Raw genomic sequence first — 26,804 nt, 5'->3', positions numbered from 1 at the left:
TTTGTGAGTCAGTTTACTCTCTTTCCTTGAGACTGTGGTGTCCACAAGACTCCAAGGGAAACTTACAATGGAAGGAATGTGTGTTGTTGGTCCCGAGTTTGAATCCTGGTAAGGCATTTACTGTCTCTGTCTCTACTACAGCTGCTCAACTTTATTGAGCCTCACTTGCCATCTCTATCAAATGGGCATAATAATATCTGAGGACAATAGTTATCAGGAGGATAATTTTTTTTTAATGAGTTTAAAGCATAGTTTCTGGCATAAGTTAGTTATTCAGGCCAAGTGAGAGCCCTGTGCCCTACCTTACTTGCAGGGATAATTCTGAAACAGAGAAGTCACCAGGAGGCCATAGGGACCTCACTGCCAATAAAACACTCAGTGACAATGTACTAATACTCTAGCAGGTTGGCTCCTCTCTGCTGTGACCTCTATCTCCAATATTCCCTTCACAGGACCTTCTTAGAAATAAAAGTATCCCAACTATAAACTCCTATTCATTTCCTAAGATTTTGTTTAAAGGTAATTACTTCCTTTCTTTACCTAATGGTTTTGGGCCATATCATGCTACATGATCTGCTCAGTGTAGTCATTAAACACAGATACTCAGTCATTTGATGAATATTATATTGAGTTCCTGCTAAGATGTCAGGCACAGTTCTCTACAGCTGTGAATGTGATGGCCCCAAATCCTGCCTTCATGATGCCTACGTTCTGGTGGGGGAGACAGACCATAAATATAACAAAAATGTAAACTACATGGTTGATTAAACAGTGCTATGTGCTCCGGAGAAACACAGAATGGAAAGGAGATGCGTGGTCAGGATGAGTCTTATGGTTAAATTATGGCTTTATCCCCACCAAAAGAGGTACGTTGAAGTCCTAACCCCCTCGTACCTAAGAACGTGATCGTATTTGGAGATAGGGTCATGGTAGATATAATTGAGTAAGATGAGTTCATACTGGAGGGGAAAGAACTCCTCCCCCAGGAAGACCAGTGTCCCTAGAAGAAGATGACCACGAGAATACACCCACCCAGGGAGACCACCATGAGATGACAAAGGCAGAGGCTGGAGAGAGGCAGCTCCAAGCCAAGCAATGCTTAGGACGTATCAGAAGCCAAGAAGAAGCAAGAAAGGATTCCCCTGCAGGTTTCAGAGGAAGAAAGGCTCTGGTCACACTTCTATTTCAGACTTGCAGCCTCCAGAATGGTGAGCCCATAAATTCCTGTTGTCTTCAGTCACTCAGTGTGTGGTACTTCATTATGGCAACCCCAGGAAATTAATACAGTAAGTATTGTCTGGGCTCAAGAAACATATACACAATTCCTTGTGTATATACTAGAAAGATCATTGCAGTGGTTTTACTTTTTTTTAAGCATAGCAAAACGTGGAAATGACCTAAAAGGTGCCCTAAAAAGGGAATAGGTAAATAAAATGTGCTATATTTATTCGATGGAATATTAGGCAACTGTTAAAAGAATTCAGTTGGTTTTATAGGCATCAATACAAATAAGTTTTGCAAATAATATATGAAAAAGAACAACAAGAAGGAAAATTTTAAACATGCAAACACAATAGTATGTATTAGTTGTGGATACCTATATATGTGTGAATAAAAATAAACAACAAACTGGTCAAAAACATCCCAAACCCGTGGTGGGGAATTTTGAGCAGGAGGTTCAAGCACCAGAGAAAGTGGAAGGAAAGACAGAATGGGGTAGTAAAAAGGGAATTTGATTTCATCAATAATTTCCTTAAGCAAACAATCTGTAAGCAACTATAAGTAAGCAGAGACAGATGCTCATTTTTTTGATAATGGGAATACAGATGTTTATTGTATTCCTTTGCATGGTCATCAATATTTTTAACATTTTCTCCAAATGAAGGAAGGAGAGGAAGGAGAGAGGGAGAGAGGCAAGGAGACACAAGCAAAGAGGTGGAGGGAAGGGGAGGATGGAGAAGCAAAGAAGGCAGGAAGTCATCACCAGTTCTAAAGTACAGTTAAACTGGTCACAGATGCTTGTGGTTTTTTTTGTTTGTTTTGTTTTGTTTTAAGGATAAAAGTCAAAACCACGTTAAAGGAATCAGTGAGACTGATGATGAGGATTCATCCTGGGTTGGCTCGGCTTGGAGGGCTGACTTTATGTTCAGCCAGCAGAGGGAACCATCTGTCGTGTGGAAAGACACAGAGCTCTGCCAGGGGAAAGGCAGCCGGCCACCAGCAGCCATTACCGTCAGCACTTACCAGCACCTCTGGAACCACAGGGAAGAGAGAAACATGCATTTACAGACAAAGTAAACTGAGAGCAGGCCATGGACATCTTTTCAACCTTTCTAAAAGGCTCGTTGTAATTTTCCAGAATCAAGGGAACAATATACTTGATTAGTTCTCCGCAGACTTAGCAATTTTGCTTTTCATATTTCTCTCCTTGAAGCAAGTCCACCATTAACCTTCTATGTTCTAGGGCTTGAGATTAGATTTTTTTTTTTCCCCTTCCGAAATGGAATTTGGGATTTAAGAAAAAGAGCTAGAGTTAGCTTTAAGATTTTTGCTGCTAATAATCAAAGGATTCTCCTTAAAGCAAGGAGGTCATTCTTTAAAGAAGTCAGAACGTTCCTTCTCTTCCTAGAGGGAGAATCGGTGGAGGGAAAAAAGCTTGCGGGAAGTTACAGTAATCATGAATTCCCCAAAAGACCCAATGCTTCCTCCTGGGTCAATATTGTATACTTAAAAATGCCTTATATGTACACTTATTTGAAAGACCTTAAGGCCTTAAAGAAGCAGTTAGCCAAACCCTTACTGAAAAATCTGGCAATTCCCCACTTCTGCACATAAAGCACTGAGGAGGCAGAAGGCGCCAGTGTGGGGCTGGATTTACCTTCCTGGCTTCGCCCCATCAAGACCCTAATATTTAAATATTATTTTCATGTATGTCATCCTACAGGAAAGGTTTCAGTTGGTTTCTAACCATCTAAATAACAACAACAACCACAACAGCAACAGAAACAAGGTAGGAAGGGAATGCTAAGAGTAAGTTACCAACGTAAATGTGCTATTTTTGTGCCTTTGACGTGGTGATGATACCCATGATTCTGCACATGGAAATCAGACTTTTCAGAGAGCTAGTACACCAAATCATTTAATTTGTCCAACTACTTACAATAATGAGACTACTCTGCACTGCAATAAACATGGAATTTTCAAATGAACAAATGAAGTACATGATAATTCCTTGTGAACGGAGCCACAACGAAGGAATTCTGCAAGGGGGCTCCACACCACAGGGGATGGGTAAAACACCCATCCTACGCCCATCCTCTGAGAACAAAAGAAAGAATCCTACGGCCTCTGGTTCTACGTGCTCGCTTCCCAGGTAGAAACACAGCTGAAGCCTCACTATGAGCCGTTACGTTGCGCTGTCACAAGGTAACTTCCCACACTCCTCAGGACACATGAGGACAGTCACTTCATGCCTCCAGATCATAAACCTCAGGAGGCTTTAGCAAAATAGCGTAGGGAGACAATTTTGCATCGTGGTTAAGAGCATTAGAATCAACCTGGCGATTCACAGACCTGTACCCCTGGGGATAAAAATACATTATGTGTTTATAAAAATATTAAAAATAATAATAATAAAAAAGAACATTAGAATCCTGGGCTTTACCAATCAAATAAATACATGACTCTATCCAGGCTGCCAATCTTTATGCTCATTCTCCTCGATGGTAAAAAGGGGACAGTAACTTTGCCTTCCTCATGGAGTTATGAGGGAAACAACTTGTGCAAAGGACCCAGAACATGGTTAGAATTCAGCAGAGTAGTTACCATTACTTTTTAAAAAAATCATTGTCATCGCTGTCATCACTATTCTTATGCTTGACTGTATCTACATTTTCATCCATTATCATTTTCAAAGTTCATTAGAAGCACAAATCACTGCCTTGTTTAGTAATTAATTACTTACATTCACTTAAAGTATTTCCTGAGTATCTAATAAGTGACTATAAGCACTATGCTAGGGCTGCGCTCTTTAGGTGATCAAAATCAAACATTATCTCTGACTCGTAGAGGCTGTTAGGGGACCTGCACACAAGTCAAAGACTCCCCCAGGGAGTGTGTCTTTTCCAGCTGAGTCAAGAGATCTAAAGGAAAGGAGGTGATCATTCTAAGAGATACTAAAACAAAGGAAGTTGAATTAAACATGAGACTTGGGGTGTCTGCCTTCAGCTCAGATCATGAACCCAGGGTCCTGGGATCAAGCCCCACATAGGGCTCCCTGCTCCATGGAAAGCCTGTTCTCCCTCTCTCTCTCTCTTCCCCTGCTTGTGCTACCTCTCTCACTAAGTCTCTCTGTCAAATAAATAAATAAATAAATAACATCTTTTAAAAAGTAAAAAATGAAAATAAATGTGAGACTTGCAAGATGAGAAGGAACTAAACAAGGGGTAGAAGGCTGGCATTCTAGGGAGAGAGAACACAACATGCAACGACACAGAGTATGTAGTGTGTCTTCATTGTCATTAAAAGTTGGTGCAAAATTCTACATTGAATAGTTCAATTTAATTAAACGAACAACCATGTATCAAATAACCCCCAAGAGTCACTTTCTGAGCCCAAAGACGTAACAGTAAGCAAAGCAGATGTGATGCATGCCCTCAGTCTTACATTCCAGTACTTATTCCTTTGTTTACAAAATGCACTAGTGGGGCGCTTGGGTGGCTCAGTGGGTTGAAGCCTCTGCCTTCGGCTCAGGTCATGATCCCAGGATCCTGGGATCGAGTCCCGCATCAAGCTCTCTGCTCAGCGGGGGGCCTGCTTCCTCCTCTCTCTCTGCCTGCCTCTCTGCCTACTTGTGATCTGTCTGTCAAATAAATAAATAAAATCTTTTTAAAAATAAAATAAACAAACAAATAAATAAATAATGCACTAGAGTCAGTATTTACAACCAAGAATTCTGTCTTTAGTTTTTTTTTTTTTTTTTTTAAGATTTTATTTTATTTATTTGAGAGAGAGAGACAGTGAGAGAGAGCACGAGCGAGGAGAAGGTCAGAGAGCGAAGCAGACTCCCCATGGAGCTGGGAGCCTGATGTGGGACTCGATCCCAGGACTCCAGGATCACGCCCTGAGCTGAAGGCAGTCGTCCAACCAACTGCGCCACCCAGGCGTCCCCTGTCTTTAGTTTTGTTCCCAAGAGATTCCATGTCCATGGAAAAACTGTAATGCTTTCTCTGGTCAGACAAGCAATGCTACATAAACCAAATAATTCCCTTTTGCCTTAGGGGTCAGGAAACTTACAATCAAATTTGGTTCATTCCAAGGACCTACCAATTTACGGCAGTAAAGATTGTCACATTTCTGTTTTATGGTTAATTGTTCTATTGCTGGCCAGCTACCTTTAATTTGGTAGATAGCTTCAAATTCTTTGGGGACTTGGTAGAAGGGGGAAAGGAAGGGAAAATAAAAGAGGAACAGAGGGGCCAGTTTCTTTAAGTCTGGGGAACTGTCAAAGCACCTTTTGAAGTTTTCATGGTACCTAACATAGATCCTCAACGAAATGCATTTAGTAACTTCTGATTGGTGAATGTATAAATGAAGACCACAAACCTTACCCAGCTCAACTTGGATTCAGTTACAGGGCGCAGGGGGTTGTGAAACTTGCTTACTTTTCTCTAATCTCTAGTATGAGAGCGAGAGCTCGAAAAAGAAAAATTTATCATGTTTGCCACCGTGAAGCAGCTCATTAACCAAACAGAACCACCGTGGAAACCACTAGAAGAAAGTGGTAAGAGAACTTTAAGGTATCCTTCAAGATTTTTTGAAGGGAATGAGGGTCCTTATAACAGAACATGTCTCTTACTCCTATGCTACTCAAAACAAGAGAAATGTCATGGTTTTAATTGATGTCTAAATCACGGGGGGAAAATGATAAGCTTCTTCATGACAAAATTGAAATACTTCTGCCATTCTATTTCCTGATGTTTTCTCAGTTATTTTGGAAAAGAACTGTTAGTCCTTTCATATCAAAACTCCACACTGGGGAAATGAAACTATAGTAATAATCTGTGTGGTTAACTACCAGGAAGAAGGGTGAAAATGTTAAAAGAAATTTGGAAGACACCTATTAGATATTACAGTGCTATACGTTTCTGTCTTGTTCATGGCCAAATCAATCCAATTCTCTCTCTCTCTCTCTCTCTCACACACACACACAAACACACACACACACAACAAACATTACACTGAAGGAGGTATTAGAACATGTCATCCTTGTCATTAGCTCAACATATTAATGAGGCTTTCTGAATTAATCTCTAACACGAACTGGCTGTTGACGTGACGTAGTATCAGTAAATCATGTAGCCTTTGCTTCAAGTACCTGGCAATGACCAGTTTCAGGATGCGTCAGTCCTTGGACAGTAGAAAATTAAGTCATTTCTTTATCCTCCTAAGATTAAATCATTTCTGTATTCTGAAGAAACACTTCAGTGCTACCAAGTACATCACTTCCCCAACTAGTTGATAAACTGAAAAGAAAACAATATTAAGTGTTGGTACTTGAGGCAATAGTTAAAAGGGGAAACTCCGAGAATAAGAGTGTGAAGATATATCATGAGATTTTCAAAACGGCGTGGTGAGGGAAGGAAGGAGATGCCGTTGAATCACGTGTGTTTTCATAAGGAAATATATTCCTGAAGGCAATTACCCAAACGTGAGAGTTCCTCTCACGATTCTCAACCTTACCCTAGGAGAACTTCTTAGAATGCAAGACTAAAAGAGCCAATTACTTCAGCACCAAGCTACATCCTAAGTCTCTGGACTTGGCAGTTCAAAAAAAAAAAAACTCTGGGAAAGTGTTCTTATGAAATCTTCACTAACAACTCTGACTTTATAAATGTAGACTCTAATAGGATGAATGAAAACCAACCAATTAGGTAGCAAAGTAGAGAAGAGAGAGCACTGAATAAAAAGGCCTGCTGGAGTTTCGGTTGTAGCTCTACCACTTAACTAGCTCTTGAGACTTAGATCATATTTGTAATAAAAATCACATCATAAAAAATTAACAATTACACAGCACTTAGTATGCCAAGGGCTTTCCATGCATTATCTAATGCAATCCCTATAACGATCTATGAGGGAGAAACTCTCACAATGCCAGGTTGGAGAAGGGAGTTGACTAGCCCGTCCAGCACCACCTGACTGTGCTAAGTGGTGGAATCGGGATTTGAACATAACAATCTCCAACCCCAGAGCCCAGCTCTTAACCATCCACCGCGCAGACAGGTTCACTATCCTCTTAGGATGATTTAAAAAAGACTTCTTTGGGGGCGCCTCAGTGGTTCAGTCGGTTAAGTATCTGCCGTCAGCTCAGATCATGATCCCGGGGTTCTAGGATCAAGCCCCACGTTGGGCTCCCTACTCAGTGGGGAGTCTGCTTCTCCCTTTCCTCTTCACTCGTGCTCTCTCTTGATAACTCTCTCTCTCTCTCAAATAGACCAATAAAATCTTTTTCTCTAAATCTCCAATTCCCAGATAACACTGCTTCTTTACAGAATGTCCTAGGGATTAGACATGATATTAGAGTCACTAGCCCACAGGGACAATAAAGATAACATTTACACAGTGCTTACTATGTGTTGGGCACTAAGCACTTTTCATACATTAAATCATGCCATTTTCACAATGACCTTAAGAATAGTATTATTTTGGGGCGCCTGGGTGGCTCAGTGGGTTAAAGCCTCTGCCTTTGGCTCAGGTCATGATCTCAGGGTCCTGGGATCGAGCCCTGCATCAGGCTCTCTGCTCTGCTTCCCCTTCTCTCTCTGCCTGCCTCTCTGCCTGCCTGTGATCTCTCTCTGTCAAATAAATAAATAAAATCTTTTTTTTAAAAAAAAGAATAGTATTATTTTGGGGGTGCCTTGGTGGCTCAGTCAGTTGGGTGGCCGACTCTTGTTTCGGGTAGGGTCATGATCTCAGGGTCCTGGAATCGAGCCCCACATTAGGCTCTACACTCAGAGGGGAGTCTGCTTCAGGATTCTCTCTCTCTCTCTTCCCCTCCCCCCACTTGCTCTTGCATTCTCTTTCTCTTTCTCTCTCAAATAAATAGATCTTTAAAAAAAAAAAAAAAAAAGGAATACTATTACTTTTAGTCCCATTCCACAGATGAGGACACGTAGGCAAAGAAAGTCACTTGGCTTGAATCAATCACTAAATTGCACATCTAGGATTCCAATCCAAACAGACTAACTCACTCAACAAACCACACAGGTTGGACACCCTCCTACTGATACATGAAGGACTTTGGCTATTTTCTGAAGTGTGCGTAAGTCTCATCCAGACTTTAAGATGAACTCAGGAGGATGAAACAATCCATATGTGTATCCAGGAGGCCTGCCTACTTCTGGGTTCAGCAACCAAAATAGCTAGAGAAAAATGCATCACATAAATCATATACATGAGACTAGGACTTTCTTTCTTTTCAGTTTCTTGGCTGATTGCTCCCTTTGTGTTAATACCATGTTGCTTGAAGTTTACTAATAAAAACACTGAGGCTCTATAAAAGTTGTTTTTCTTGCTTTCCATCTGGCAGAAATGCAGCCCCTTTTTCATTTTCAAACTTTCATTTATTTATTTGAGATAGAGAGTGAGAGAAAGATAGAGAGAGCACAAGTGGGGGAGAAGCAGAGAGAGAGGGAGAAGCAGACTCCCAGCTGAGCAGGGAGCCCAACACAGGGCTCTATCCCAGGATCCCCGGATGACAACCTGAGCCGAAGGTTGACATTCAAACGACTGAGCTACCCAGGCTCCTCGTTTTTAAATTACTTTAATATTTTATTTAATCCAATATGTAAAAATACTATTTCAACATGTAATACAAATTAATAAGATATTTTCCTTTTTTTTTTAACATGACATATTCAAAATTCTCAGTGTGATTTACGTTTATAGCCCATCTCAAATCAGACTAACCACATTTCACGGCCCAGTAGCCCCGTATCGCTAATGGCTACCATACTGAACAATGCAGGCCTAGCGTGAGTGGCTTGAAGGAAGTCCTGGTGGTTGGTATTTCCAGGTCTGTGTCCTTGGGCTGGTCAAGTTCTCCAGAACAGTGTCTGCCAATTTCCTGCCTCAGGTTTATAAACCTGGCTATCATTAATTAACAGATTCTGGGATCTAAGTAGGAAAGTGTGAGAGCCTCATTACGGAGGCTTTAACTCAATACGCCCTCTTTTCATCCTCGCTCTGCCTGGTAACCCCAGTCACAGACCCTATAATTCACCCCCTTCTGTCTTCTCCCCAGTCAGGAAAGAGGAGGATGAGAGAAGCAGTTCCTAGGCTACACAGGGCAAGGGAGGGCTTTGGGGGATCTATTAGCTATGTATTATATGTCAACATTCTTTTCATATTCATTAACTCTCAATTTTCCTTGATTTATAATGCCATTACTTCCTGACCCTTTCTAAACTTCTTGTTTAGATTTCACTTCTCTACTCCTACCTTCTTAAACCTTTAGGAGAACCTTCTAAACCTCTACGTCTCCAGCCTTTTAAGGCAGCATCTACAATTACATTCTGCTATATTTTCCCCTATTCTTTTTGTTCATACTCCCTCCCCTTTTTAAAATTAAACATCTCATTTTGAGATAACTGGAGATTCACATGCAAGTTAGAAGAAAACACAAGTGATTCCATGTATCCTTTACCCAATTTCTCCCAGTGGTAGTTTCTTGCAAATCTATAGCCCAATAATACAACCAGGATATTGACATTGATACAGTCAAGATACAGAATATTTCCATCACCACAAGGATCCTCTTACTGCCCCTTGTACAGCCACATCCATCTCCATCCTACCATACACTTCCCGAACACTTGACAACCACAAATCTATTCTCCATTTATATAATTATGTCATTTCGAGAATGTTCTATAAATGGCATCATACAGAATGTCATCTTTGGGGATTGGCTTTGTCTTTTTCTCAACCAAAATCCCTGAAGATTCAGTCACATAGTCTCTACGGATCAAAGGTTCATTGCTGGGTACCAGTCCCAGTTTGTTTAACCGTTTACCCAGTGAAGGATACCTGGGTTGTTCCCAGTTTGGGGCTATTACACATAAATCTTCCAGGCACATTTGTGTACAGGTTTTTGTGTGAACATAAATGTTCATTTCCTTGGGATAGATGCCCAAGAGTACGGTAAGCGCATGTTTAGTTTTGTAAGAAACTGCCAAACCATTTTCCATCCTATATTCCCACCAGCACTATATGAGTAATTCAATTTCTCTGCATCCTCATCAGCACTTGGTGCTATCACTGGATTTTTTTTTTTTAAAGCCATTCTGATAAGTGTAAAGTGATACATCGTGTGGTTCTAATGTGCATTTCCCTGATGGCTAATAATGTTGAACATCTTTTCATGTGCTTATTTGCCATCTGTGTAACCTCTTCAGCAAAATGTCTATGACTTTTGCTCATTTTTTAATTGGATTGTTTGTTTTTTTTTACTGTTGAGTTTGAAAGATCTTTATGTATTCTGGATACTAGTGCTTTCTCAGATATGTGGTTTGTAAATATTTTCTCCCAGTCTGAAGCTTGTCTTTTCATCCTCTTAACAGTGTCTTCAACAGAGCAAAAGTCTTAATTCTGATGAAGTCCAATATATCATTTTTTCCCCTTTATGCATCCTCTTTAGTGTCAAGTCTAAGAACTCTTTGCCTAGCCCTAGATCACAATGATTTTCTCTTATGTTTTCATCTGTAAGCATTATAGTTTTATGGAATTTTTTAATATTTAAGTCCATGACACATTTTGAGTTATTTTTAAATAAGGCGTGAGATTAAGTTTTAGGTTCACTTTTTGCCAACTTTCCAGGACCATTTATTGAAAAGGTTCTCTTTTCTCCATCGAGGGAAATTGCATATTTGTTCAAAGTCAGTTGGGCATATTCATTTAGATCTATTTTTTGGGTTCTGTATCCTGATCCATTGATGCATGTGTTTCGCACTCTAAGAACAGCCACATAGTAGCTATCCTATATGCTTTGAAATTGGGTAGGCTATTGCTCCCCCTTTATTCTTCTTTTCTAATATTGTTCCTTTGTTTCCATATAAATTTTAGGACAACCTTGTCTACCTAAAAAAAATACATATATCATGCTGTGGTTTTGGTAGCAACTACATTAAACCTGTATATCAATTTGGGGAGAATTGGTATCCTTACTAGGCAGGGTCTTCCAAATTACACTGTATGTTTCACCACTTATTTAAATTTTCTTTGATTTCTTTCTTCAGGATTACATCATCTTCAGCATGCAACTTCTGTAAATGTCTTATTGGATTTATACTTAAGAATTTCATATTTTTGAATTACTATAAATTTTATTCTTTTTAAAACTATTTATTTAAGTAATCCCTGTACCTCACTTGGGGCTCGAAATCAAGACCCTGAGATCAAGAGTCAAACACTCCTCTAAGCCAGCCAGGTGCCCCCAATACACTATATTCTTAGTTACAGTGTCTACTTGTTCACTGCTAGTATACAGAAATACAACTTATATTTAAAATTTATTTTATATCCTACAACTTGCTGAACTCACTTATTAGTTTTAAGAGGACTTTTTTTTTTCTTTTTAGATCACTTAGGATTTTCCAAATAGAAAATCATGTCATCAGAAGTAGTGACAGTTTTCTTTCTTCTTTTCTAGCTTTGTGCCTTTTATTTCTTTATTGCCTTACTGCATCAACTAGAAATCCCTGCACTATGTTGAACAGGAGTGGCAAAAATGACATCCTTGCCTTACTTCCTGACTTGGGGAAAAGCATTCCATCTTTCATCATTAGGTATAACATTAACTGTGAGTAATTTAAAAAGATGTTCTTTATCAAGTTGAGGAAGCTCCCCTCTATTCTTATTTTTCTGAGTTTTGATCATAAATCAGCACTGAATTTTGTTAAAAGCTTTTTCTGCATCAATTGATAAAATCATGTGAGTTTTTTCCTCTTTTATCTGTAAATATGGTGCATTACACTGGTGGGTTTTCTAATATTGAACAAGTCCTGGGTCTCTTGGTTATCATGTGTATTTTTTTAATGAATTATACTTGCTAATATATTGTTAAGGATTTTTGCGTCTATATATATGAAGGTTATTGATCTATAGTTTTCTTTTTTATATTGTTTCTGCCTGGTTTTGGTGTCTAATACCAGCTTCATAAAATTAATTATAATCTCCTCTATTTCCTAGAAGAGTCTTTATAAAATTGATGTTAATTCCTCCATAAATGTTGAGTAGAATTCTCCATCAAAATCATCTGGGCCCGAGATTTCTTTTTTGGGAGTTTTAAAATGAATTCAATTTCCTTAATAGTTATAGGACTATTCAAACTATCTATTTCATACTGGGTAAATCATGGAGAAAAAAGTTGGTGTTTTTTGAGAAAGAAATCTATTTTTTCTAAGTTGTCAAATTTATGTGTGTAGAGTTGTTCACAGCAAGCATTCTTTTCTTTACTATCCTTTTGAGATCTTCAGGGCTTATTGTGATATCCTGTTTCATTCCTGATATTGGTAATTTGTGTCTTCCATCCTTTTGTCTCTGCCAGTCTTCCTAGATGTTTGTCATTTTTATTAACTTCTTCGAAAAACCAGCTACTCCTACTTTCTTTTAATTAATACATGCATGATAATATTTCTTACTTCCTTTCATTTCTAATCTGCCTCTTTTGTTATATTTGAAGTGAGTCTCTCATAGACAGTATATAGTTGGGTCATGTTTCTTAAACAACTCTGCCAATCTCTGTTTTAAGTGGCATATTTAGACTATCTAATGTAATTGTTGATATTTTAGGACTTAGCCTACCATTTAATTTTTGGTTGCTCTTTGTTCTCTCTGGTTTGTGTTTTTCTGTTTTTGTTTTCCTGCCTTCTTGTAGGTTATCTGAACATTTTTTTGGAACTGTATTTTAATGTATCTAAAGTGTTTTGGGGTACATCTCCTTGTATAATTTTATAGTGGTTGCGCTAGGTATTATACATTTATAACTTGAGAACACAAAATGACTGGTGTCATTTTACCAGTCTGAATAAAGTATAGAAAGCTTACCTCCCTTTTTGTCCCTTTACTGTCTCCATTTACAATTATTTTAAATATTGTAATCATTTGCAGCCAAATTGAGAGTACTATAATTTTTACTTCAATCTTTAAATATAATTTAGAAATTTCAAGAGGAAAAAATAAGCCTAATGTATTTACCAGTATTTTGCTTACTGTGTTCTTTCTTCCTTTCTCTGTTCCAGGGTTCCTTTTGTTTGTTTGTTTGCTGTTTTTAATCATTTCCTTTCTGTTAGCTATTCTTTTGGAGTAGCTCTATTAGTCACAAATTCTCTTGGTTTTCCTTAATCTGAGAATATCTTGACTTCCTTTCATTCCTGAAGAATGTTTTCACTGGTTATAGGATTCTGGGTTGATTCCAAGTTGGCTGTCATTTTCATTCAGTACTTGAAAGCCTTAAGTTCCTGAATCTTAGCAGAAACTCAAAAATAAGAGATGTAGGGAGAGCTAATATATATATATTAGCTCTCTCTCTATATATATATGTGAGTGTGTGTGTGTGTGTGTGTGTATATATATACACACATACATACATACACACTGGTTCCTATTGAGTTGAAATGTCATTCAGCTATAAGGAACTCTGATTCTTTTTTTTTTTTTTTAAGATTTTATTTATTTATTTATTTGACAGAGAGAGATCACAAGCAGGCAGAGAGGCAGACAGAGACAGAGGAGGAAGCAGGCTCCCTGCCAAGCAGAGAGCCCGATGTGGGACTCGATCCCAGGACCCTGAGATCATGACCTGAGCCTAAGGCAGCGGCTTAACCCACTGAGCCACCCAGGCGCCCAGGAACTCTGATTCTGGCAGGAGGAATAGACATGTAAAAATAATGTGTTTTAAGAGCAAATATGCAAGTGTGTAATGGTCAGAGTGCTGACACAGAGAGAATGAGCTGCACTGTTGGGGAGAATTGGCAGAAGCTTCTTGGAGGCAATTTGTGAACTGGATTCTAAAGGTTCAGTACTTCAAGGAGTTTCCAAGCATGTGCAAAAGCCTAAGAGAAGTGAACCTGCAATGTTAGGGAAATGATATGAAGTAATGCCAGAGTGAAGTACAGAACATTTGTAGGAATAAGGGGAGGTGAAGAGGGAAACACAGGTAAATGGGGAAGTTCCAGGGGGCCCTCATCCTCTACTAAGGAGTTTCAGTTTTATTCTGGGTACCACAGGGAACTGCCAAATAGATGAAACAGGTGAACATAATATTCAAAACGATGACTGCTAATTTACACACTTTTAAATGTAGATTCTCCTATCTTTATCCTCATTGATATCAAAATTTAGTTTATATATCAGTAGTGTTAAGGGCCAGTAAAAAGAGAAGACTCAGCTGAGTCCCTGCCTCTGGCATTCCATTTTAAACACGCTCCATCCTGCCTGTGGAATGGTTTCAGGGTCTCTGTGATCAATGAGTGAAGCAACATGGCCCAAGTCAATGGCCGGACGGCAGCACTTTAAGTGATGTGACATGTTTGAGCTTTCCTGTAGCTTTAAATTCCTCAGATTTTGTCAGTTTTTGTCAAAATATTAATGGGCATTTTGCATTATTTACTAAACAAAAATTTCCAATGCCATAAGCTGAGAAAAAAGATCAGATTTATGTACAACATGTCAAATTTACACTCAGCTCCAGAAGTGTCCATAGGACCTTCAGAGAGAAACATGGCTCCTCTACCCCCCAGTCACCATTAATTATCTGGATCCCTAGCCACATACCCTTCCCAACCCACTAGGAGCATCTACAGTCTTTTCTAGAATGTAGATGGAATTCTGGTTCTGGCTTCACATAGACGGGTATCATTGGTTAGAGCTAGTATCACACTTGTGGTAAAAATTAATTTCAGAATGGGTGGAAACAAATAAAAAGCAGAATAAAAATGTAAAAATCTCTCTGCACAATGTAAGTGCTTATTTGAGCACAGGTTTATTTCCTTTTCATTCCAAATCATTTTTAAAAGTTGTATTTAATGCTACTGAATTATATGTTTAAAATGCTTAAAATGGAAAACTTTGTTATTTTTATTTTTCCACAGTTAAAAAAAAATTGTCAAAGCTTAAAAAGAAAAAAAAAAAAAGAAGAGAAAAGAAATGAGTGTCCTATCCATGCTGCTTCCCAAAGGCAGACATTGTCAATGCCTTAGAAACAAGGAAGGTCAGACCCACCCGGGCACTTGATCTAATTTCGACGTGGTGCTGAGGGGTCTTCAGTTGGGTTAGGAGCTCTATAGCACTCAGCCTCCTTGAAAGGAAAGAAATCTTCAAGCCTGATGGACTTGAAAGAAATGTCACCTTTTTAGAACAGAAAAAGAACATATGAAAGTTTCCCCTTGAAAATGAAGACATGAACTAGAATATTAAGACAGGGAACAAGCAGCCAAAAAAATCAACATGTTCAGTTGATGTACTTCAGAATGGGAAGAAATTTGCTTGCATTCTTTTGCCACTGAAGATAATTTTCTTTTAATTCTCATTTATTTTATGGTGTGCATGTTGTTTTGTTTTTTCTCTATGGCTGCTGTTCTTAAGTAAGTTAACTTTATGAGTATAAACTAGAATCTGTACTCTTGCCAGCCCCATACTCTTTGATGAACTTGACAATTTGAATGGATTAATTTTCTAAAAGTGGAAAATTATTCCCACAAAATTGCTATCTTGTGGGAAAACGTCCCTTCCAAAAACACTTCCTAGTCTTGATAAGTATTGAATCCCTTTCTACCTGGAGGCTTGTTACTTAAATTTCAAAGATTATTATGTCAAGGGAGAACAACAGCAATCAACCTGGGAATCAGCTTTTCTCAGATATGTCGAGTGGCTCTATTTATTTAGAACTGATCCGTATGCTTCCCACCATTCTACACACAGATTTTTATTCCTCCTCAGGTCCTTCTTGGCATCTTTTTTCCACATTGCATTGAGACTTCCCTCATACAGTCATACAACAAATTATATCTGAATTCTGTTCAAATCAGCAGGGAGACTGGCGTCTTCTGTAGAAAACATAAGGGCTATCAGAAGTGATTTCCTGAATTTTCGCCTCATGATGACATTACTTTAATGCAGGCACCATCTCATATATGTAATAAACAATATGGCGTCTAACAGATTTGTATAAAATGCTAAAACTAAGCAAACGCAATTACATGAGTTAGTATCATGCTATCAGCACTGCACTTGATAATTAAAAAATAAATGAAAAGCCCATTGTCCTCAGTGCAACAGTCAGTTACTGATTTTTACTATAGACTCTACTGGTCATTATTTTACCTTCTTCTGTCTTGGGTCATTCTTTTATCTAGAAAACCCCAGATCCATTTCTTCATCCATACATACTACATGGAACCTTAGATTCTCTTAATGACCCAACGGATATTTGGACAGTTAACTATCCTACTGTAAGTTGTCTTGTTTAGAAGAAATGGAAGTTAAGATTGTGGCAATAAAGGACAATCTGTCAACCCATTAAATAAATTCCTATTGAAAAGTAACTAAATGCATTGAGTATTAGCATAATTTATTAGAACAATTAGAACACATCCTTGTTGTCTTTTAATTAGATTATTCCTTGTTCTGGTAATTAACACTAGACAAGAAAGAATAATAGTTTCAGGATTCTAAGATCATCTGTAGACTATGTGGAAAGAGAATGATCAATAATGCTAATCTACCAGAACACTTAAATTTCCAGAAAGAGATCTTTTATCATGAGCAATCCTTTATATAATCAGCATTATTTCTCACTGTCTACGGTCATCTTTCCCAAAGTTTAAAAGTAAAGATGCTAGACAAATCACATTTATTCCTCTGTTGGAAACCCAGTCAGGCTGGGCCACCTCTGGCCTCTAGTGGCTCAGACATTGCTTCACTCTCTTGCAAAATGCCAACAAATAACCACAAACGAAGGACTTAAGATTCTGTGCAGAGCAGCACAGCCAGAAGTCTGAATATCTAAGAGGGAGAAGACCAGATTTTTAAGTTTTGATGCTAGGTGAAGAATCATAAACCTCCTCAATTTAAAAATATACTGAAATAGATGAAAATTTCTTATAAACAAGAATTAATCTGAATATAAAACTGGTGACGTTTCCATCTATGATGATATTAATTATAGAAATTAATGAGGAGGCAGTTGTATGACAGGGAATATAGCTGGGCTTTTAGATGTGGCCTGGGGCCTCTACATGTGACTTGTATGACTGTCTCTGGTTTTATGTTTCAGAGACCACAGAGGATTCAAATGCTCTGAAGTTCCTCTCATGCCCTATGCAACTATCACCAAGCATGCCAGGAAATCCTAGAGAGCAGCTCCCAGGACTTCTAGGATTCAGATTCTTTAAAAAAAAAAAAAAGGTCAGGAGTTGGCATATGCTGCCATCTAGGCTAACCCTACAGTTGAGAGGGATGATGCTGGGATACACAGATTGGACACCAGTGAACCAGAGGTTCTCTGTAGTCACAGGCAACACAAATACCCAACCAGCAGCCTGGATTACAGGAATGTAGGCTCCACTGTTGACCGAGTCTGCCTTAGTCAATGCAAAGTCATAATGAGACCATGTCTAGACAGTATTGATCTCCCACCAGAGAAAAAAATAATTCAGAGTTTGACTTCTCTTCTACCTTAGCCCAAATAACACCCAAATCAGGATCTTTCATTCATATATTGCTAACATTCTCCCTCACCAAAGTCATTTTATCAACCAGGCAGCCAAAGGCACCCATAAACTTCTTTTCAAGGTACATGAAATTTTTGATATTCAAAAAGCCTTTCATATTCAAATGGCAAATGAGAAAGTTGATTAAACCTATTAAAGAATCTAGATAAATTAAATGAGTTTTTATGTATCTTTTTCTTACCTTGCTAGGCAGACGAGACAGGCGTTTAAGAAAAATGAGCGTCCACGCAACCTGAAAGAATGAAAACTCAAATTAACATGGGCACAATATCTAAAAGAGAAGGCATGGGCTTAAGTCATCTGAAAGGTTTTCCAGGTGGTTAGTAATTTAAGAGCTGAGGAGCATCCTTATAACCCTCTATCCACTCCCCTGGGAAGATATGCTTCTCCACTGATGTACCTCTTTAAATTGTCAGGGCACTACTAGGAACTTAAGGTTCCCCACCACTTTGACCTCCAGACTAGAAAAGATCTATGGAGCAGAATACTATCTTAGAAGCACCAGAGATTTGCATTCGACTGTCCTGTAGTCAGGCATTCCAAAGCTAGGCTGCATCAGGTTTGTCCCCAGAAAGTGAGGGAGGAAGGGAATATGGTTTAAAACATGAGTAGGAATGGAGTCAAGAAAGTTCTCCAGGCAATGTGATAGCAAGCTAAGATTGGAAAACTCTAGCTGAAAACTGCAGAGAGAATTATCTCTGACTCAGGGGATAAACGTAAGCCATTACTCAGAGGTATTCAGGTGGTGCCACAGGGTAGAAATGCTTATAAGGTGGGTCTTTTGCCTCATTGATGGAAAATGAAACAACCATCTTATTATGTCAAAATAACATCAAAGTACAAATCTATTCAATAGAAGAAGGTTAATAAAACATAATCCAGGGGCACCTGGGCGGCTCAGGGGTTTAAAGCCTCTGCCTTTGGCTCGGGTCATGATCCCAGGGTCCTGGGATTGAGCCCCGGGGGTGGGGGTGTCTCTGCTCAGCAGGGAGCCTGCTTCCTCCTCTCTCTGTCTCTGCCTGTCTCTCTGCCTACTTGTGATCTCTGTCTGTCAAATAAAAAAATAAATAATCTTTAAAAAAACAAACAAACATAATCCAAAGAGAGACTTCTACCACTATAAATCATTCCTTATAAATGCCACTGAGAGACAAAATTATCATTTCTGTGTTCCTAACCAAAACAGTTTTGCAAGTCTTAGAAATAGTTTGCCCTCCAAAGCAACCAGAAGAAAGTCCCTTTAGTCTACCAGTTCTTGTCCTATTGGATATTGAAACTTTTGAGCATTTACTCTCCAAGCTGAAATTCAAAAGGCCAACATAGTAATACCTACAAAATTGATAAATTAGGATAACTAGAAACCTTATCTACTGATAGCACAGGCTACTTCCCCACATAGTCTATGTACAATTTCTTGTAAGCTTAGTAAAAATCCCACATTTATCTGAAATGAAATGAAGAGAAACTAATAATGAATTTCCTTTCCTCTGTGTTAAAGAAAAACACAACCATGCCATGATAAGCAAGAAAGAAGGACACAGTATTCATCCTTCTCTTCTCACCCAAGAAGGTAACAATATGAGGGTTCTAGTTTAGAGTACACCACTATGGCATAGTTTCAGGACATAAGGTTAAGTTCTAGTCTACATCAATCCGAACACACTGGGGTTAACACAAGTATGTATGTATACCTCTCTAGCTACTGAGAGGGAGATAATGGTAAAATAAATAAAACTTCTATACACATTTAAAAGATGTACTGCTTATTTCAAAATAAAACAAGAGCAGTTGTGATCTAGATGATTTTGTTGAAAAAAACTCAACTCTCTTTAGGAATACATGGATCCTAGCAAATATCTTTTAAAAGACTACAAAGATATAACATTTGGTAGAATCTTATTCAACCATTCTGATTTGGCCAAATGTTAAATTAGCCAAATATAATAGGAGAAAAATTTCTCTATTGATTAAGTAATTGATTTAAAATATTCATGAACTTAGCAGAAGCATTAAGTAGTAAGTTCCAGAAACAAGAAATAAATCTTATGTATGCACAAAGAGGAATGAAGGTGTTTTGTGCAATCTTGGGGAATAGATTTTTTAAGACAATTCACAAAATCATTGACTCTGCAGCAGGAAAAACCCTGCACGGATTAGTCCAGAGCATTCTTATTCCTGCCTCCACAGTTGTTAAGAGCCCCCAAATAAAACTTATCTCCTAATCCTTCCCCAGAACATGATTCAACACACTGTCTATTTTTTTAAAAAGGTGATGGGGGAGGCCCTGGCTGGCTCAGTCAGCTAAGTAAGCATCTGCCTTCAGCTCAGGTCATGATCTCAGAGTTCTGGGATCAAGTCCCAAGTCAGGCTCCCTTCCCAGTGGAGAGTCTGCTTCTCCCTCTCTCTCTGCCTGCCCCTCCCCCTGCTCTGATTCTCTCTCCCCCTCTCTTTCTCCCTCCCAAATAAATAAATAAATAAATAATCTTTTAAAAAAAATTTTAATGTTTTCTGATATCTAATGTCATGTGATAATTTTTTTCCCAGAGACTAACCAAATATGCCTCACTATTATATCAATCAGTTCTTCAAGCCACAAGTGAAGACAGGTGCCATCCTCTCCTGTAAGAATCACACTTGTTTTTTCTTTCCAAAAATTATTAATCATACCTGTGACTATCATCCAAATTTAGCTGAAATTTTCCTAAATCCTACAAAATGAGTACAAGAGCGAGAAAATATCTTCCTAGAATGAATATGAAGGAAAGAAAGTCTTGCCATTTCTCTTAATTTATTTCTGAATTCAGCTTGGTCTTCATTAGTGCTACATAGTTGCTTTATTATTCAATGTCCTCTGTGACCCCCTTGATCATTTTTCCCTGAGGGTGCATATTTGTTCAGTAACTATATTATAATTTTGTGATCTGCGGATTTTCTCTAATATTCTACTCTACCTTTGTCCCAAATTAATGAATTCCATCCTTTTTGGCTTCTACTTCTCCTATTTATTAAATTCACTGAACACAGAGTTTATTTTCAAAGGAATTAATAATGCTTTGTTCTCAGCTTGGTATTAACAATGAATTTAATAAGCAATGGATTTAATCAATTTTTTAAGTGCACTAATGACAAATTTGGTTAAAATATTAGTGTTCCAAACCTTCCATTCCCCCAGAAAAGAAATTTATTGTGCTTGACCTTTCCCTTCACCCCCTTTCTAAAAGAACTATTAATATTTGTGATGCAGAATTATGTGACAGATAACAAAAACAGAACTGGAAGATTGGGATAAAAACAAGAGGGGAAAAAGCCCAAGTCCATACCCTTCATATAAAAAGTATAACAAGGAAAGTGAAGGGGTGAAAGAGAATACTTGACTCCTGAGCAGGGCAAAGTGAAAGATCACTAGAAAGAGAAAAAGAATGGAAGGGTATTTTAAGAATAGTTGACATGTATAGGGAACTCAGTGACTTCATCAAACATAATTACATTAGTATTTAGGAGTCCCAGAAGAAAAAGAGAGAGAACATTTACTTGAGGAAATAATAACTGAAAACCTCCTTAATCTGGACATCCAGATGCAGGAGACACAGGGAACTCCCATCAAAATCAACAAAAGCAGGCCAACGCCAAGACAGATCATAATTTAATTTGCAAAATATAGCAATAAAGAAAAAAAGCTAAAAGCTGTAAGACAAAAGAAGTCCCTAAATTATAAGGGAAGACCCATAAGGCTAGCTGCAGATCTCTCAATAGAAACTTGGCAAACCAGAAGTAAGTGGCATAATATATTCAACATGCTGAATGGGAAAAATCTGCAGCCAAGAATACTCTATCCAGCAAGGCTGCCATTCAGAATAGAAGGAGAGATAGTTTCCCAGACAAACAAAAGCTAAAGGGGTTTGTGACCACTAAACCAGTCCTGCAAGACTTATTAAAGGAGACTTTTTGAGTAGAAAGGAAAGATCAAATATGACAAAGAAAGGAACAGAGATGATCTGAAGCAACAACAAAACGAGTAATAAAATGGCATTAAATACACATCTATCAATAATTACTCTGAATGTAAATGGACTAAATGCCCCAATCAAAAGACACAGGGTATCAGAATGGATAAAAAAACAAGATCCATCTATATGTTGTCTACAAGAGACTCATTTTAGACCCAAAGACACCTGAAGATTGAAAGTGGGGGATGGAGAAACATTTATAATGCAATGAATGACAAAAAAGAAAGCCAGAGAAGCCACACTTACACCAGACAAACTAGATTTTAAACCAAAGACTGTAACAAGAGGTGAAGAAGGGTACGATATCATAATAATGGGGATTGCCCAACAAGAAGATCTAACAATTGTACAAATTCATGCCCCCAACATGGGTGCACCCAAATATATAAAACAATAACAAACATAAAGGAACTAAGTGATAATAATATAATAATCCTAGGGGACTTTATCATCCCACTTACATCAGTGGACAGGTTATCTCAGCAGAAAATCAACAAGGAAACAATGGCTTTGAATAACATACTGGACCAGATGGACTTAACAGGTATATGCAGAACGTTCTATCCTAAAGCATCAGACTACACATTCTTTTCAAGTGCAAATGGGACATTCTCCAGAATAGATCACATTCTAAGTCGCAAATCCTCAACAAGCACAAAAAGATTGAGATCATATCATGCATATTTTCTGATCACAACACTATGAAACTTGAAGTCACTTACAAGAAAAAATTTGGAAAGACCACAAATACATGGGAATTAAACAACATGCTACTAAACAATGAATGGGTCAACCAGGAAATCAAAGGAGAAATTTTTAAAAAATACATGGAAACAACTGTAAATGAAAACATAATGGTCCCAAATCTTAGGTTACAACAAACACGGCAGACAAGTTTTTAGCAATACGGCCCTACCTTAAGACACAAGAAAAATCTCAAATCAACAACATAACCTTACACCTAAAGGAGCTAGAAAAAGAAAAAAAAAAAGAAAAAGAAGAAGCCTAAAACCAGCAGAAGAAAGGAAGTAATAAAGATTAGAGTAGAAATAAATGAAATAGAAACAAAAAGCAATAGAAGAGATCAATGAAACCAGGAACTGATTATATGGAGGAAAAAAAAAAAAAAAGAATAGGGGCGCCTGGGTGGTTCAGTTGGTTCAGCAACTGCCTTCGGCTCAGGTCATGGTCCCAGAGTCTGGGGATCGGGTCCCGCATCCGGCTCCCAGCTCCATGGGGAGTCTGCTTCTCCCTCTGACCTTCTCGCCTCTCATGCTCTCTCTCACTGTCTCTCTCTCAAATAAATAAATAAAATCTTTAAAAAAAAAAAAAAGAATAGTTGTCATGTGTAATGAATAAAAGAATGCTCAAAATTTTTTAAAAGACCTAAGTAAAATTATAAATTATTTTTCCCAAAAACAACAACAACAACAACAAAAAGTAAGCTGTTAAAAAAAAGAGCCTAGGCCAAGAATCATTATTCTGTTTAATGTTACTTTTTTGTTTCTGATAATCAATATAAAGTTTGTTTTGTTTTAATGTAAAAAAAAGTTACTTTTCAATAAGTTCATTTGCTCTCTTATTATAAGACTGAACCAGATATGGCCCTAGCACTTATGTAGGTTATACAAATACCTTTCAGTGCTGATGTTTATTCATTTACATCTCAACTTTGGTTTCCTTTTAATGTCATAAACACAGACCAGAAACAAACTAGATCATCCCAGACATTTTCAAGAGCCCTCAGTCAGCTTTAAATGAATTTCCATTTCTATTACAATTTCCATTAGTTAATTCACAGGTCAAAGTCTGGGACAACTTTTCAAACTACTTGAGTAATTAATAAATTTATATGACAACACACTGAAAATAAAAGTATCTGTTAGTATCAAATACAAAAAAAGACCCAGTGGGAGGCAACAGTTGCTACTCAGTAATACAGTTTTGAACTACAGGCAATGCATCTAAAACAAACATGTCAGAAGAAAATTAAGGAACAACTTTGTAACTTAAATGATAATCATCTTTCATAAGGTGTTTATGCAAATGATAAGCACTTAGTGGCTTTAATGCTTTGCTATACAGATCACCCAGCAGAATATGGACATAACCTCCACTGGAATATGGGGGCTCTTCATGCTCCATTTTTTTTTAAAGATTTTATTTATTTATTTGACAGATGGAGATCACAAGTAGAGAAGCAGGCAGAGAGAGAGGAGGAAACAGGCTCCCTGCTGAGCAGAGAACCCAATGTGGGGCTCCATCCCAAGACCATGACCTGAGCCGAAGGCAGAGGCTTTAACGCCTTGAGCCACCCAGGCGCCCCCATGCTTCATTTTTTTAGTTGAATTATATTATTTAAAATCAATACAGTGCATCAAGATCAAAAGCTTCTGCACAGCAAAGGAAACAGTCAACAAAACAAAGAGGCAACCCATGGAATGGAAGAAGATATTCACAAATGACAATAGGACAAAAGGCTGATATCCAGGATCTATAAAGAACTCCTTAAACTCAACACACACAAAACAAATAATCATGTCAAAAAAATGGGCAGAAGACATGAACAGACACTACTCCAATGAAGACATACAAATGGCTAACAGACACATGAAAAAATGTTCATTATCACTAGCCATCAGGGAGATTCAGATCAAAACCACATTGAAATACCACCTTACACCAGTTAGAATGGCCAAGATTAACAAGACAGTAAACAACATGTGTTGGAGAGGATGTGGAGAAAGGGGAACCCTCTTACACTGTTGGTGGGAATGCAAGTTGGTGCAGCCACTTTGGAAAACAGCGTGGAGATTACTGAAGAAATTAAAAATAGAGCTTCCTTATGACCCCACAATTGCTCTACTGGGTATTTATCCCAAAAATACGGGTGTAGTGAAAAGAAGGGCTATCTGTACCCCAATGTTCATAGCAGCAATAGCCACAGTCACCAAACTGTGGAAAGAACCAAGATGCCCTTCAACGGATGAATGGATATGGAAGATTTGGTCCATATACACTATGGAGTATTATGCCTCCATCAGAAAGAATGAATAGCCAACTTTTATATCAACATGGATGGGACTGGAAGAGATTACGCTGAGTGAAATAAGTCAAGCAGAGAGAGTCAATTATCATATGGTTTCACTTATTTGTGGAGCATAAGAAATAACACGGAGGACATGGAGACTATGGACTCTATGAACCATGAGAGACTATGGACTCTGAAAAACAATTTGACAGTTTTGGAGGGGTAGGGGGTGGGAGGTTGGGTGAGCCTGGTGGTGGGTATTATGGAGGGCACGGATTGCATGGAGTACTGCGTGTGGTGCATAAACAATGAATTCTGGTATACTGAAAAGAAATTTAAAAAATAAATAAAAATTTTAAAAAATCAATATAGCATAACATAGTAATTATTATTCCTTTTAAATTTATTTATTTATTTATTTATTTGGGTTTTTTTGAGAAAGAGATTCAGAGCATGTGTGAATGGGGGGAAGGAGCAGAGTGGGAGGCAGAGGAAGAGGGAGAGAGAGAATCCCAAGCAGACTCCACGTTCAGCATGAAGCCATCGCAGGGCTTGATACCACAACCCTGAGGTCATGATCTAAGCCAAAACCAAGAGCCAGACACTCAACTGACTGAGCCACTCAGGTGCCCCATAGTAATTATTATTCTCAAACAAGTACATAAAATAAAAGAACAATTTGAACTAAATTAAAAGTTTGTCATCCTTCAGACCAATATGTTATGTATTTGTAAATTAAACCTGTCACCAATAAATTGTACCACATAGCAAGGGTATACATGAAAAAATGAGAGAAAAGGGAGGCTTCAGAAATGTATATACATAAATAGTAAATAGAAACACCAAGGTATTCTCAAAGATCTAAGTAACCTATATAGCACTATAGTAGATCATATCTTCTTAACAGAGGGGATTTGAGCTCTAAAGCTAGCGCCTAAGGCAAATGTTGCATATAGTCAAACTTAACATTGAAGATCATTTACACACCTGTAGGGTGTGAGTTATGTTGCTTTGTTTATTCAAGCCTGATGGTAACTATCTGGAAACAAACAAGTGAGCTAGGCTACAGAAAGGAAGCACAAAAAAGTCAACCTACACATATCTGGGAATTCAAACAACCTTGTCTTTAAGAGACTACCAAATATCCACCAAGGACAGGTGGTGAAATACAAACTTATAAACCCTCCAACAGGGTCTATTCTGTTGTTTTAACATGAAAATTTTATAACCTTAATATATTAATAGGTATGTGTGTCATAATTAAGATTAAATAAGGTTTTATATATATATACATATATGTATATATATATAAACACCAGATACAGTGACTGACACAGAAAGATGCTCAATAGATAAGCTAGGTTTTATTCTAAGCCTTGTTTCACCCGACCCATAAACACACTGCTCTTTTAAGTCTTGTAGAGAGTATCATGGCAGTATCATAGACAGTATCTTCTGTTCTTTTCAAACCAGCATTTCCGGTTGGGCTGGGATGACAGGATTAACAGACATCATTTGCATACTTGAAGCTTAGAATAGAGGTGAACTCACCCAGGGGTTGCGTTCTGAGTGGGCATAAGGTGAATCCATTACCCACTTTATGCTTGGGTCACATCTCAGCAGACTGACTCCCTAACTGGGCCTGCTCTTTCCAAAGCCACGACATGGTACATCAGGCTCAAACCATAAGATGAACAAACTAGGAGGACCTGTTTCTTTTTCAAAAATGCATTCCTATCAACTCTACCAGGAAAGCACATGAACTCATGAAATTCATTTTTTCTTACCTTACATAACATATCGATCCTTAGGTCCCTTTCACCAGCACTTACTAGCAATGGGATGACACAAACATCTAGAAACTGTAATTCTTTTTCCTTCCTTGTCCTTTTCCCCCCTTCCCTTTCTTCTTCCTTCAAATTTCTGCCTCGAGTAAAACCACAGCAAGAGGGAAAGTCAAATGGATTTTCCTATCAG

At 38.0% G+C, this 26,804-nt stretch overlaps 1 protein-coding gene across 4 annotated transcripts in view; it reads right to left on the bottom strand.

The window, feature by feature from the left end:
- The window catches only part of FHIT (fragile histidine triad diadenosine triphosphatase), a 1,399,398-nt gene that overhangs the window by 1,053,845 nt on the left and 318,749 nt on the right, over nt 1-26,804 (bottom strand). For all 4 annotated transcript variants that reach the window (XM_044253281.1, XM_044253278.1, XM_044253280.1 and 1 more), the window contains one exon: nt 17,971-18,021. The gene's annotated coding sequence lies outside the window, so the exon portion shown is untranslated. The remainder of the gene's footprint in view (nt 1-17,970; nt 18,022-26,804) is intronic.

Source organism: Neovison vison, chromosome 6 (assembly GCF_020171115.1).
Source record: "Neovison vison isolate M4711 chromosome 6, ASM_NN_V1, whole genome shotgun sequence".
Lineage (NCBI taxonomy): Eukaryota > Metazoa > Chordata > Mammalia > Carnivora > Mustelidae > Neogale > Neogale vison.
The sequence above is the reverse complement of the archived record's forward strand: the minus strand, read 5'-3'. Positions and strand labels throughout refer to the sequence as shown.